Below are 14,287 nucleotides of genomic sequence, written 5' to 3' on the forward strand. Positions count from 1 at the left end.
GATTGTGAAGTGCTCAATGCCAGCTGTGGTCCATGGAACTCCAGGCATCCTGGGAATTATTACAGCAGACATTTGATACGGAGGAATACTGTTGATCTGATAGTACTGGGATTCAAACTGACACATCTCACAGTTTTCAAGGCAGCTTTTTAAGCTTCAAAATATTGCCTACCTAAATTGTTATAGTTTACCCTCAATTACTGAAAGTTTAATGATTAGTTTGTAACTAACAGTGAAAAGACAGGCCTTGATTTAGACATGTGAAACACACTTCCAACTCTGAAATACTCAGGACTCACACACACACACACACACACATGTACACACACATACAAACACAGAAATTAGTAGTGGGATCCCAGTTTTATATGAAATGAAGATGGATAGGTAAATTTATGATGACAAAACAACACTATTAGCCTTAATCTGTTTTTCTTGTATCTAACAAATACCTCCAAGTTTCCTATTAGCTTCTACTAAGATGATTCCTCACAATATCACTAAAGAAATTTTAGGCTTCCTATTAATAAGGATGTTTCATTCTCAAATTAGTTGAAGTTAAAAGGATGACAATTGTGTACAGTTATCTCATAGAAGGTTCTATACCAGGGTTATGATAGAGAATCATCCTCAGTTGTAATGTGTTCTTTATGGGGCACTTGATTGGATTCACAGTTTTGACCTACAGGAAAGTGGCCAGACCCAAGGATTCTTTATTCCTCTGTGAATCGTATTATCCATTCATTGCTTGATACATATTTATGGAGAGCTTACTATGTGCCCAATACTGTTCCTCTTACTGGCACACATTCCATTTTGTGAATAAAACATATCACAGCACTTGTATTTTCTTCCTAACCACTCACCATCAAATGGAAAGCGGAATAATCAGGATACGTAAATTAAGGCAGCTGACAGTTTACACAATTGAATGGTTTATCAGGAAACTAAGGAGAGTTAACAAAGCAGCTCCGAGCCGGAGCTTTTCCTTTTGGCCTTGTCCTGTCTCAGACGTCAGCACTCATACTTGGTGCTGCCACCATATGACAGCATACCCCTTCTGGCTGTGGCACCTGCCCAGGTGAGGATGGTGATTCACCCACCTCTTCTCTCAGTCTCCCCTTGTGCCTCCTGGCTTGCACTAGTTTTGGGTTTAGATGATAGGATTTCCAAATTCTCGACAGGCATTAACCTTCACAATTCCAGAACAAAGTGTTAGAATTCCCAGGAATTCTCAGGACTTCCTGAAACTATATTCTATATTAAAAAAAAAAGCTTTCAAACATTTTTAACTAGAAATGAGTGAACACAGCAAGAAAAAGTAATTTTTACCATAGAATTTTACTAAAGGTTGATGGTTTTTTTATTAGTATGAACCAATATATTGGAACAAAATTATACATTTAAAGACATGTTAAAATGATCTCTACTCAACATTGCCATTTTTCAAAGGATTTATTTATTTATTTAAAAGGCAGAGTTCCAGAGAGTGAGAGAGAATCTTCCATCCACTGTTTCATTTCCCAAATGGCCACAAAATTCAGGACTTGGCCAGGCTAAAGCCAGAAGGTAGGATCTTCTTCCAGGTCTCCCACAGGTGTGAAGGGACCCAAGTACTTGGTCATCTTCCACTGCTTTCCCAGGCACATTAGCAGGGGGCTGGATTGGAAGTGGAACTGCCGGACACGAACTGGTGCCCATAAGGGATACTAGTGTCACAGCTGGCAGCTTAACCCACTGTGCCTCAATGCCAGCCCCAACATCACCATTGTATAATAGAAAACATTATAAAAGGGAACATAAAAACAAATATCAAATAAAATCATTTAAAAGTAAGTTTTTTTTTTTTTTTTTTGACAGGCAGAGTGGACAGTGAGAGAGAGAGACAGAGAGAAAGGTCTTCCTTTTTGCCGTTGGTTCACCCTCAATGGCCGCCGAGGCTGGCGCGCTGCGGCCGGCGCACCACGCTGATCCGAAGCCAGGAGCCAGGTGCTTCTCCTGGTCTCCCATGGGGTGCAGGGCCCAAGCACTTGGGCCATCCTCCACTGCACTCCCGGGCCACAGCAGAGAGCTGGCCTGGAAGAGGGGCAACCGGGACAGAATCCGGCGCCCTGACCCGGACTAGAACCTGGTGTGCCAGCGCCGCTAGGCGGAGGATTAGCCTATTGAGCCGTGGCACTGGCCAAAATGTAAGTATTTTTATATATTGGATGTTCAAAAACATTATTGAGTGTTAAACACAAAAATCATTATTTAAAACACAGAAAACGTAATATCTTGATCTTCATTTTATGATAAAAATTGCTTTTATTTTTGATTGATACTTGTTCATTTATAAACAGTGCATGCCTGGGCGCTGCTCCCTTCTTTTCTGCTGGAACTTTCTTGTGCTATGAGGTTCCTTGTAAATCTAATCTGTTGATGTTTGTGTTTTCAGAATTTCTCACAATTTCCTATCTGAGTTCTTTTTTTGGGTTTCAGCATGACTGAATATCCTTTAAAATATTTTCTGTTATGCTAGGGTTTTGGTGTGCGAAGCAAAGTTCATGTCCTCTCTCTTATCTTGAAATGAAAGTTCAGCATTTCCATTTTCAATCTTCATTCTGCAGTAAAGAGATAAGTACAGGCCTTTTCTACAGTGTTGGGGATGAGGGAGAGCCAATATTCCCACCTGCTTCAGACATGAATGGTGCTGTATTGAGCTGCTCCTTTAGCCTGCCCCTGGGAGGTAAGTAATTTGATCAGCAGGGTTTGGTTTTTACTTCTTTTTATCTATGTGAAAATGAACCATTCTTTCTGCAATAGTTGCTTTAATATATTAATCTAGTGCTTTCTGATTAAATGCTATATTCCATTATACTGTGATAGTGAGATGACAGGCTATATGATTAGAGACAACTTTTCTGTATTGAGCAAATCTTGTTTTATCTATGTTAACCATTTGCACCTGCTTTCCTCATGGCCTAGACTCTTTCAATTAACAGGTGCTTAGTAGAATATTCAACTTAGACTTCTATCTTTTTGTTTTACCTACCTCACTATTGTTCTGTTTTTATGTATAATGAAGACTTTACAGGTAAAAGTACTGAAAGTGAGAAGGAAGAATCTCTCTCCATGCTCCCACCCGTCTCTAGAGGCAGTTTTCAATAGAGAAAGGAGGAACAAATTAACTCCCTCTTGAGAAAAGACATGTGATACCAGAAGTGCTTGACTCTAGTACCTTTGTACTGGAATTTCATACAGTTGACAAACAAGAATTGTGAGCCACCAATTGGTAATATTGCCTGCAACCCAGTATGTTAATTTCACACAATTCTTATGCAAAGAGAACCAAACAATTAAATAAAATAACATTTTAGGTTTTATGTTATTTTTAAAAAGTGTAAACTGAAAAGAAATTAATCAAAATTCAATTGAGGTAAAAATGGAATTCTTTGGATGTACTTAACATGTAGACCCTAATTATTTAATGAAGTGTGTAGTTAAGACTGAGAAAAACACATCTAAGAGGATGTTCAAAATGACAGAAAATTTTATTAATTATAATGTACATTTGCTACCTTTTGGTTGTCTGGTATCCAAGTTTCCTGCCTAGTGGTCCTAGTGAGAGATTGACTTCTGTTTATAGATTCAACAGGAAATAGTTTCTTCTAGTACGGCATCTAATGGGGTCACATCTTCTTCATCACTACCCAGAGCAGCCAGGGAATGGGTGCACGACCTAGACTCAACAAATCAGAATCAGAAGCTATCTTTAGGTCTTTAACTCTCAAGCAAGTGGCACACATTCACTGGGGATCCATTGCAAGGGAATAGTTCCCATGGACCAGACTGATCCTCTGCATAATTTTTGTACTGATTTCTTCCACAGAATTCTACAGAGCTCTTTAATTCCCCATTCCTGAGGCCTGATCCTAAGCTTCTAATCAATTTTGTGAGCTCTGATTTTTTTTTTTAATTTATTTATTTGACAGGTAGAGTTATAGATAGTGAGAAATGGCCGCTACAAATGCTGAAGCCAGGAGCCAGGTGCTTCCTCCTGGTCTCCCATGTGGGGCCAGTAGCCATCCTCCACCGCCCTCCTGGACCACAGCAGAGAACTGTACTGGAAGAGGAGCAACCAGGACTAGAACCCAGCGCCCATATGGGATGCCGGCGCTGCAGGTGGAAGATTAACCAAGTGAGCCACAGCACCGGCCCCCTGATTTTCTTACAATAGAAGTAGGAGTTGGAATTTTTTTTTTTGAAGATTTATTTATTTTTCTGAAAAAATTGTAAAGAGAAAGAGAGAGGGAAATCTTCCATCTGCTGGTTCACTCCCCAAATGGCCGCAAGGGCTAGAGCTGGACCGATCTGAAGCCAGGGGCCATCTGGGTCTCTGTGGGTGCAAGGTCCCAAGCACTTGACCCATCTTTCACTGCTTTCCCAGGCGCACTGGCAGGGAGATGGATGAGAAGTGGAACAGCCAGGGCCTGAACCGGTGCCCATATGGGATATGAGTGCTGCAGGCAGTGACTGCACCTGCTACACCACAGGGCCGGCCTAGCAGTTGGATACTTTTGTCTGTAACTGACATTGATTATGTAAAAAGTCAAAGTTTAGTGATAGAGAAAATGGAAAAGGGCTTTTGTGGATTGAGGTTCACTACTGAGAGAAAATAAAGCCGAACACCAACAAAAGTACTTCAGTGACCCCAAATCAGAGATAAATGTATAGCCTTGCTGGCGGAGAAACAGCATACGATACATTTCTTTACCAAGAGAAGAGTATGTCCAGTGTTCCACATTATTTTCACTAATTTCATGAGAAATCTTAGATGTATTCATAAAAATTGATTTAAAAATCTGCTCATGTATTACAAAATCTATGTTGTGTTATGAAGTAGGCTGACAAAATTCTAACTCTAGTAACAGGTTACTAGTACTCCCAGACATATGATGAAGTTACTTCCTGGTTTACTCATTGTAAGGTGAACTATCTTAAGCCCGAAATTCAGTTAATGCTATTAACCTACCAATGAGCACAGCTTAGCCTAGCCTACCTTACTTAAACATGCTCAGGACATTTACATTGACTTACAGTTGGGCGAAATCATCTGACACAAGGCCTATTTCATAATAAAATGTTGCATATCTCATGTAAATTTATTGACCATCGGACTGAGTGAGAAACAGAATGGTTGTATGGCTATGCTTTCATATCATCTTATACAATTCTTTCCCAAATCATTATAACGTGAAGTCTATCTGTACTTTTAAAAAGTTATCCTGTTTCTGTGCATATATTTTTATTCGTTACCTATTGCTGTGTTTAAAAATCATCCTGAAATATGGTGGCTTAAAATAATGATTTATTAACCAGAAGAGCCTGTGAATTTTCTGAGTGGTTCTGCTGGTCCTGTCAAGGTTCCTTTAGGCAGCTGCATTCAGCGGATGGCTGGGTAGGCCCAGGATGGAATCCATCTCTGTGCAGCAGCTGGAACTGGTTGTTGGCTGGAGGGTGGCTTGCTTTGCCTCTGTCTTCTCTTGTAACTGAGACTGGCAATGCTCACAGCACAGTGATCTCAGGGTTAAAAGAGAGTGAAAGCAGAAGCTTCATGGCCTGTTAAAGTCCAGGCCCAGAATGTGTCAATGCAAGCCACAAACCAAGCAAAATTTAAAGTGGGGAAGAGTAATGCCTCTTCCTAATGTGAGGAATGGAAAAGATAGACTGCAAAAGGCAGAGAGGAGTGGTGAACATCTTTGTAGACTGCCAACCACAACTGTGGTAACATACTCAATATATATACCTTGACTGAAGATTTTTGTAATATTTTGTTTCTCTAAGAGTAGAACTTTTCTTGCAATACATGCAGTCAACAGTGTAATACAGTTTATAATAATGCATTGGGCAAACAAATAGAAGATTGGTTATCTTTTAAGAAAAGAATCAACCAAATGTCCCCAGCCTGTAACCATGTGGAATTTCCTTTGAGGAGGCGTTCTGTGCAGGACAGGAAGTAGGAATGAGGTGTGATTATTTGGCACAGTGGTTAAGTTGCTGCTTGTGGTGCCACGCCACATGTCAGAGAGTTTGCATTCAAGTCAGCTCCCACTTCCAATTCTAGCTTCCTGGTAATGGGTACTCTAGGATGAAGAAGGTGATCGCTCAAATAGTTCAGTCTCCGACAGTCATGTAGGAGACCTGGATGGAATGCTGTGTTCCTGGTTTTGGCCATAGCTGTTGAGGACATTAGGGGAGTAAACAAGCAGATGGAAGGTATCTCTCTTTCTCTCTATTCCTTTCAAATAAAATGCAAATAAATGAATTAAAATTTTTAAAAAGTAGGAATAAAGATGGAAAAGCCGCTATCCAATTTTCTCCCTTGTAAATTAGAGATTACATATCACTTCATAAGATTGTGAAGATAAAATCTATAGCACTTAAAACTATATTTTAGTACATATTTAATTAATTTTTAAAGATTTTCTGTATCTATTTGAAAGAGCTACAGGAGAGAGACACACACACACACACACACACAGGTGGGGAGAGAGAGGCAGAGAGAGAGATCTACCATCTATTGGTTCACTTTCTAAATGGCTGTAATGCTTGGGGCTGGGCCAGGCTGAAGCCAGGAACTCCATCCAGATCTCCCACATGGGTGCAGGGGTCCAAGAACTTGTACCATCTTCTGCTGATTTCCCAGGCACATTAAGAGGGAGCTGGATCAGAAGTGGAACAGCCAAGACTTGAATCTGCACACACATGGGATGCCGGTGTCAAGGGCAACAGCTTAACCTATTGTGTTACAATGCAGGCCCCAAATTTTTGAATGCTGTGATGAGGATGATGATGACATAGATGATACTAATAATTTTGGTTGTGTTAGACATTGTTGTGCCACAGTAACTGAATATCATGTATTGTGTAATTTATCATGAGCAAAAATTTACTTGGCCCATGGTTCTGTAGGCTGCCAAGTTCAAGACTGAGGCACCACATCTGGAAAAGGCCTCTTTGCTGCATTATAACATAGTGAGCCTCTTGTGGATAAGAAGAGAGAGATAGAGGAGGCCAGACTAATCCTGTGTGAGGACCTCAGTTTTGAGATAATGAACATTCTCCTGTGATAAAGGCATTGATCCATTCATAAGGACAAAGCCCTCATGACCTAATCCACTCCCCCCCCGCCCCCCCCACAGGCAGAGTTAGACAGTGAGAGAGAGAGAGACAGAGAGAAAGGTCTTCCTTCCGCTGGTTCACCCCCCGAATGGCTGCTACGGCCCGCGCGCTGCGCCGATCTGAAGCCAGAAGCCCGGTGCTTCCTCCTGGTCTCCCATGCTGGTGCAGGGCCCAAGGACTTGGGCCATCCTCCACTGCCCTCCCGGGCCACAGCAGAGAGCTGGACTAGAAGAGGAGCAACTGGGACAGAATCCAGCACCCTAACCGGGACTAGAACCCAGGGTACCGGCACCACAGGCCGAGGATTAGCCTAGTGAGCCGTGGCGCCAGCCACCTAATCCACTCTTAAAGGCCTTACCTCTCCACGCTGTTCACATGGGGGATTGCAATGGGGATTAAGTTTCCGACATGTGAACCTTGGGGGTCATATTCAAATAAAAGCAGTGGTGCTGCTTCATTTCAGGTATCATCCAAGTACATCTGAGAATAGGAGCAGAAAAGTAGCTGTTGAGGAGAAGGAACGTTTGAGAAGCTGAAACAGCAATAAGGGATACTAGCATTGGTTCCAATGGTGATATTTATTTGAAGTGGTTGAGCATCAATCAGTTTAGTAGTTCAGGAGATCAGAAGTCAATCTGGAGCACAAAAAATGATGGCATGATTGACAACTAACAGCCTTTCTCTTCTCAGCTGTGTGTATGTGGAACCTGGAATCCAAAGGAATCTTCTCATGGAGTTGAGAGTTTATCTTGAACCCTGATTAATCATCATATGATTGCAAACTTGGGGCTATGTCTGATATATTGCTAAACAACATGACTATTGCAAACTTCACAGAAAGCGGACCCAGCATGTCTCACAAAGTCAATGGCCTTAGCACAAATTTCCAAAGTCTTAGTAAGTCACTAGACGAGCTTCATTAAGTCAGTGGAATGCTGCTCGATGGACTGGGAAGCAGCTGCAAGTCAGGAATGTGTGAAGAAATCAAATAGCTGTCTGACCTACTCTGGGTGAGTTGTCTAAGCTCAGGGAAAGAAAAGGCTTGGAATTGGGAGCATTTTTATGACCCATGTGTAGTGTATAGTGTGAGATTGTTCTGAGAAGTGTTTAGACACCGTTTCTCAGCAAATAGACCACAGAGCATCTTCACTGGATTCACGAGTAGGTGGCAAAAAGTGCTCATTCAACATACTGATTTTTGGCATGCACCTTTTTATATTTTCTGTTCTCCCTCTAGTATTTACAAAATGTTACTCTCTCATGAAGTCTTTCAAAAATATTTGTTGAATATATGCTGTGTTAGGGCCTGGACATACAAAAAAACTACATCTAAAAGAGCATGTGAATTGATAAGGGAAGATGGACATTAAAAATAATTCTAGTTCACTTTTATAAGTCTCATACAAGAGATTTTGAGTGAAAATGATGCTGAGTAATCGTGTCTACAATTCCCCATCTGCCTCAGGCATACGGCAATGATAAGTGAAGGACAGCAAGTGAAATGTAAGGTTATACTAAGAAACTAACTGCAGTTGACGTCCTACCCTGCCAGGTCTCTGGTCTCTGTCTATGGCTTTGATGAAGGAGAGATAGATCTATCGACAGGTCCTCCTCCATACCCTTTGAATAATACACACTCTATCTCTGTGTGGCATTTTACAGAGATTCACTGTGTTGATAAATCCTTTAGCACCACGTTGGAAAGTATGTATTTTTATTTTTGCACTATTTTGTGCTTAATTTCTTAAGCTTAAAGCCTTTTGTTATTTAACGTTCACTTAGACATGGAACAATCACAATCCCCCTCTAAATATTTGTATAATACTTACAAGACTTATACATCAAAACATAAGGATTCAAGTTATACTATCAGATATTTAAATGATTATGAGCTTATTGGATTTTACTTAGCTAAGTTAATTAAAATCAAACTATAAGATACAAACTTCTCTAACATGCATTGAACATCTTAAAGACAGTTAAAACAAAAAATGTCAGGTCAATGGTAAATGTTATAGTAAAATTAAAATGGTTGTAAAGTGATGACACATTTAATTACATTAACTATTTCATTTCATATCTACATTCTCATTTTTGCTCTTATGCTTTTACCTGATCGATTGCAGTAATTTTACCAGATGCAGATTTTTGCACCCATTTTAAGGTAGAAAAAAATCTTTCCAATCCCCAAAGTAAAAAAAATATTCTTAGACTGGCCACACAAGGTGCAGGGTTTGTGTTCTTGGATATTTGGTTCATAGTTGAATTTCAAGACACAAATAGTTCAAAGTGAGTCAAAACTGATCCACTGGTTTAGGATGAGTCCTTTTAATAAAGCTCAATTTTTGTTTCCTGAGAATTTAAATCCATTTGTTCTATGAGATGTTATCATTGTGAAACTTGCTGCTTTCCATGAATTACGTATGTTTTATAATGGACAATAATACCAACTCATTGTTCTGTTATTACAAGATTTTAAAAATTTATGTAAAAGGTACAAATTTCATGTATTAATATATAGTATATATAGTTTTAAGTACATAATCATGCTTCCTACCTTGCCCTCCCTTACTCACACCCTCCTCTCTTCTTTTCTTATTTCTCTTTTAATTTTTGAAATGATATACTTTCTTTTTTTTTAAAGATTTTATTTATTTGAGAGGTAGAGTTATAGACACTGAGAGAGAGAGAAAGAGAAAGAGAGAGAGGTCTTCCTTCTGCTGGTTCACTCCCCAAATGGCCACAATGGCTGGAGCTGCGCCAATCCGAAGCCAGGAGCCAGGAGATTCTTCCTGGTCTCCCATGTGTGTGCAGGGGCCCAAGGATTTGGGCCATCTTCTACTGCTTTCCCAGGCCATAGCAGAGAGCTGGATTGGAAGAGGGGCAGCCGGGACTAGAACCGGTGCACATATGGGATACTGGTGCCTCAGGAGGAGGATTAACCTACTGTGCCACGGCAAAGCCCAAAAATGATATACTTTCTATTTAAATTCACAAGCATAACTTCACTAAATAAAGAACTCAACAAGTAGTAAGCAGAAAAATCACTGTTTTTCAGAAGGATAGCTTGGTACTAATGAGTTGAAGAAAAATATATCCTGTGACCCAGAAAAATCATTTTTAGGCATATTTCCTAATTGCATTTTCATTACTGTGTGAGGAAATAAGTTAGAGCATTGACTGTAATAAATAACTGAAGCATTTTGGGGAGTGTGATACCCAAAAACTCATTGCCAAATCCAATCTCATGATTTCTCCCCCACATTATCTTCTAAAAGTTTTAGAGGGGCAAGCATTTAGCACAACAGTTAAGACATCACTTGGGGGACCAGCGCTGAAGCCACCGCCTGCCATGCCGGCATCCCATATGGGAGCCGGTTCGAGTCCCGGCTGCACCACTTCCAATCTAGCTCTCTGCTATGGCCTGGGAGAGCAGTAGAAGATGGCCCCATTCCTTGGGCCCCTGCACCCGTGTGAGACCTGGAAGAAGCTCCTAGCTCCTGGCTTCAGATTGGTGCAGCTCCAGCCGTTGCAGCCAGTTGGGGAGTGAACCAACAGATACAAGACTTCTCTCTCTCTCTTTCTCTCTGCTCTCCTCTCTCTGTGTAACTCTGACTTTCAAATAAAAAAAAAGGACACCACTTGGAAACCTGCATCCCATAATGGAATGTCTTGGTTTAAATCCTGGCTCCTCATTCTAGCTTTCTGCTGATACTCTACTCTGAGAGACAGCAGGTGATGGCTCAAGTGACTGAGTCCTTGCCACCCATATGGGAGACCAGAATTGAGTTTCTGGCTCCTGGTTTTGGCCGTTCTAGCCCAGCTGTTATACACATCTTGGGAATGAACTAGTGGATGGACAATCTCTCTCTGTCTCTGTTACTCTGGCTTTTAAATAAGTAAATAAATAAAATCTTCAATAAATGAAGAAAAAATTATAATAATTATGTAAAGAAACTTTTTATAGTTTTAGCTTTCATTTAGATCTATGTATGTTCTTGGTTCATTTTGAGCCAATTTTTAAAATTAATTAATTGATTTATTTAATTTATTTGACAGAGAGGGAGTGGGTAAGAGTGGAGAGAGAGAGAGAGAGAGAGAGAGAAATAGCTTATTTGCAGGTTCATTCCCTAAACATCTGTAATGGCCCCAGGCTAGGGTACAAAGCTGGGGTCTGGAACTTAATTTGGGTCTCTTATGTGGGTAGCAGGAACCCAGCTACTTGAGTCATCACCAGTACCTCCTAGGGTTTGCTTTAGCAAGAAGCTGGGATTGAAATCTTCAATCCAGGAACTGAACCCAAATACTCTGAAATAGGCTATAGGTGTCCCAAGTGGCATCTAAAACAATAGGCCAGGCATCCACCTTCTTTTGAGTTAATTTTTATACAAGACATAGATAAGGATCTGATTTCACTCTTGTATGTGAATAGCCAGTCTTCTCAGTACCACGTGTTTGAAAAGATCATCCTTAGCCGGGGCCTCGGCTCACTAGGCTAATCCCCCACCTGTGGCACCGGCACCCCAGGTTCTAGACCCGGTTGGGGCGCCAGATTCTGTCCCGGTTGCTCCTCTTCCAGTCCAGCTCTCTGCTGTGGCCTGAGAAGGCAGTGGAGGATGGCCCAAGTGCTTGGGCCCTGCACCCGCATGAGAGACCAGGAGAAGCACCTGGCTCTTGGCTTCGGATTGGCGCAGCGTGCTGGCCGTAGCAGCCATTTGGGGGATGAACCAATGGAAGGAAGACCTTTCTCTCGGTCCCTCTCTGTCTTACTGTCTAACTCTGCCTGTCAAAAAAAAAAAAAAAAAAAAAAAAAAAAAAGAAAGGAAGAAAGAAAGAAAAGATCATCCTTTCCCTATCAGATTGTCCTGGCACCATTGTTGAAAACCATTTCACCATATATGTGAAGATATATTTCTAAGGTTTAATTTCTATTCCACTGTTCTATTCATCTGTCTTTATGCCAGTACAATACCATTTTGGTTACTGTAGCTTTGTATTGAGTTTATTTTGAAAACTAGAGTTACAGAGTGGGTGCAGGGGAAGAGAAAGAAACTCCCATCCCCTAGTTCACTCTCCAGATGGCCACAAAGGCCAGCACTGGGCGAGGCTGAAGCCAGGAGCCAGGAACTTCATTCAGGTCTCCCACATGGATGGCAGGGCCCCAAACACGTGGGCCATCTTCCACTGCTTTTCCCAGGCCACCAGCAGGAAACTGGACTGGAAGTAGAGCAGCTGGGACATGAACTGGCACCCATCTGGGATGTCAGTGTCACAGGAGACATCTTTACCCAGTACTCCACAATGCCAGCCCCTGTAGTCAGTTTTAAAATCAGAAGTGTGAGACCTCCAACTAAATTTTTTTTCGAGATTGTTTAGGTTAATCCTGATATCCTACATGAATTTTAATATGAATTTCCGTATATCTGCAAAATTGGTCTCTATGATTTCCACAAAGATTCCATTAAATCTAAATTGTGTTTGGTAGTATTGACATCTTAGCAATACTAAATCTTCTAATCCATGGAGATAGGAAGTCTTTTTGTTTATTTGTGCCTAATTGAATTAATTTCAACAATGTTCTGTAGTTTTCAATGTATAATTATTTTTTTATCTCCTTGGTTAAGTAAGTTCCTAAGTGTTTTATTCTTTTCAATGCTATAACAAATGGAATTGTTTTCTTAATTTAATTTTTGAAATGTTCATAGAAAAGCAACTGATTGGGGTCAGCATTGTGGCATAGTAGGTTAAGCCTCTGCCTGTGGTGCCAGCATCCCATGTGGGTGCTTGTTCAAGTCCCAGATGCTCTTATTCTGATCCAGCTCTCTGCTAATGGCCTGGGAAAAGCAGTAGAAGATGGCTCAAGTGTGTGGGCCCCTGTATTCACGTTGGAGACCTGGAAAAACTCCTGGCTCTTGGCTTTGGATAGACCCAGCTCTGGTCTCTGGCCGTTGAGACCATTTAGGGAGTAAACCAGTGGATGGAAGATATCTCTCTCTCTCTCTCTCTCTCTGTCTCTCCTCTCTGTAACTCTGTCTCTCAATTAAATAAATGAATCTTTTTAAAAATGCAGCAGATTTTGTGTGCTGATTTTGTATCCTGAATCTTTGTTAATTTCATTTATTCTAACAATTTTGGGGGTGAAATTTAAAGTTTTCTACATATGAGATCAAGTCATCTGTGAACAGAGATAGAGTTTCACTTCTTTCCAATTTGGGTACTTTCAATTTCTATTTCTTGCTTAATGCTCTGGCTAGAACTTCTAGCACTAAATTCAATAGGAATAGTGAAATCAGGCATCTTTGGCTTGTTCTAGATCTTAGAGAAAATCCTTTATCATCAAGTATGATATTATCTGTAGGTTTTTCATGCATACTTTTTATCATGAAGTTTCCTTAGGTTCCTGGTTTGTTATGCATTTTTTTCCTTTTTGTAATTGTGATGGGAATTGAATTTTGTTATTTACTTTTTCTTCATCAGTTGAGAAGATATTTAGTTTTTGTTCTTCATTCTGTTAATACGATGTATTACACTGATTTCCATATGTTGCATCAACATTGGATCTCAGGAATAAATATCACTTGACATGATATATAACATGTAACAAGCTGTTGACTTCAGTTTGCTGGAATTTGTTGAGAATTTTTGTATTTGATTTCATCAAAAATACTGGTCTATAGTTTTCTTGTAGTCTCTTTGCTGTTTTGTTTTTAAGATTTTATGATTATTTATTTGAAAGTCAGAGTTAGACACAGAGAGAAAGAGAGGCAGAGAGAGAGGAGTCTTCCACCCACCAGTTCACTCACCTCTTAGCTGCAACTGCTGGAGTTGCGCCGATCCGAAGCCAGGAGCCAGGAGCTTCTTCCTGGTCTCCCATGTGGATGCAGGGGCCCAAAGACTTGGGCCATCTTCTACTGCTTTTCCAGACTATAGCAGAGAGCTGGATCAGAAGAGGAGCAGCCAGGACTCAAACAGGCGCCCATATAGGATGCTAGCACTGTAGGCAGCAGCTTTGCCCCCTTGCCACCGTGTCGGCCCCATCTCTCTCTGCTTTTGATATGGAATATGCAGGATTTAGAAAATGTTCCTTCTGCTTCAGTTCTTTGGAAGAATTAGGTGAAAGTTA

General features: G+C 40.7%; 1 long non-coding RNA gene across 1 annotated transcript in view; it reads left to right on the forward strand.

Moving 5' to 3' along the window:
* Positions 1–2,651: 2,651 nt before the first annotated feature.
* The window catches only part of LOC133771329 (uncharacterized), a 35,283-nt gene continuing 23,647 nt past the window's right edge, over positions 2,652–14,287 (forward strand). The window contains exon 1 of the long non-coding RNA XR_009867562.1: positions 2,652–2,728. This is a non-coding gene — a long non-coding RNA (uncharacterized LOC133771329). The remainder of the gene's footprint in view (positions 2,729–14,287) is intronic.

The sequence above is a fragment of the Lepus europaeus genome, chromosome 12 (genome assembly GCF_033115175.1).
Source record: "Lepus europaeus isolate LE1 chromosome 12, mLepTim1.pri, whole genome shotgun sequence".
Lineage (NCBI taxonomy): Eukaryota > Metazoa > Chordata > Mammalia > Lagomorpha > Leporidae > Lepus > Lepus europaeus.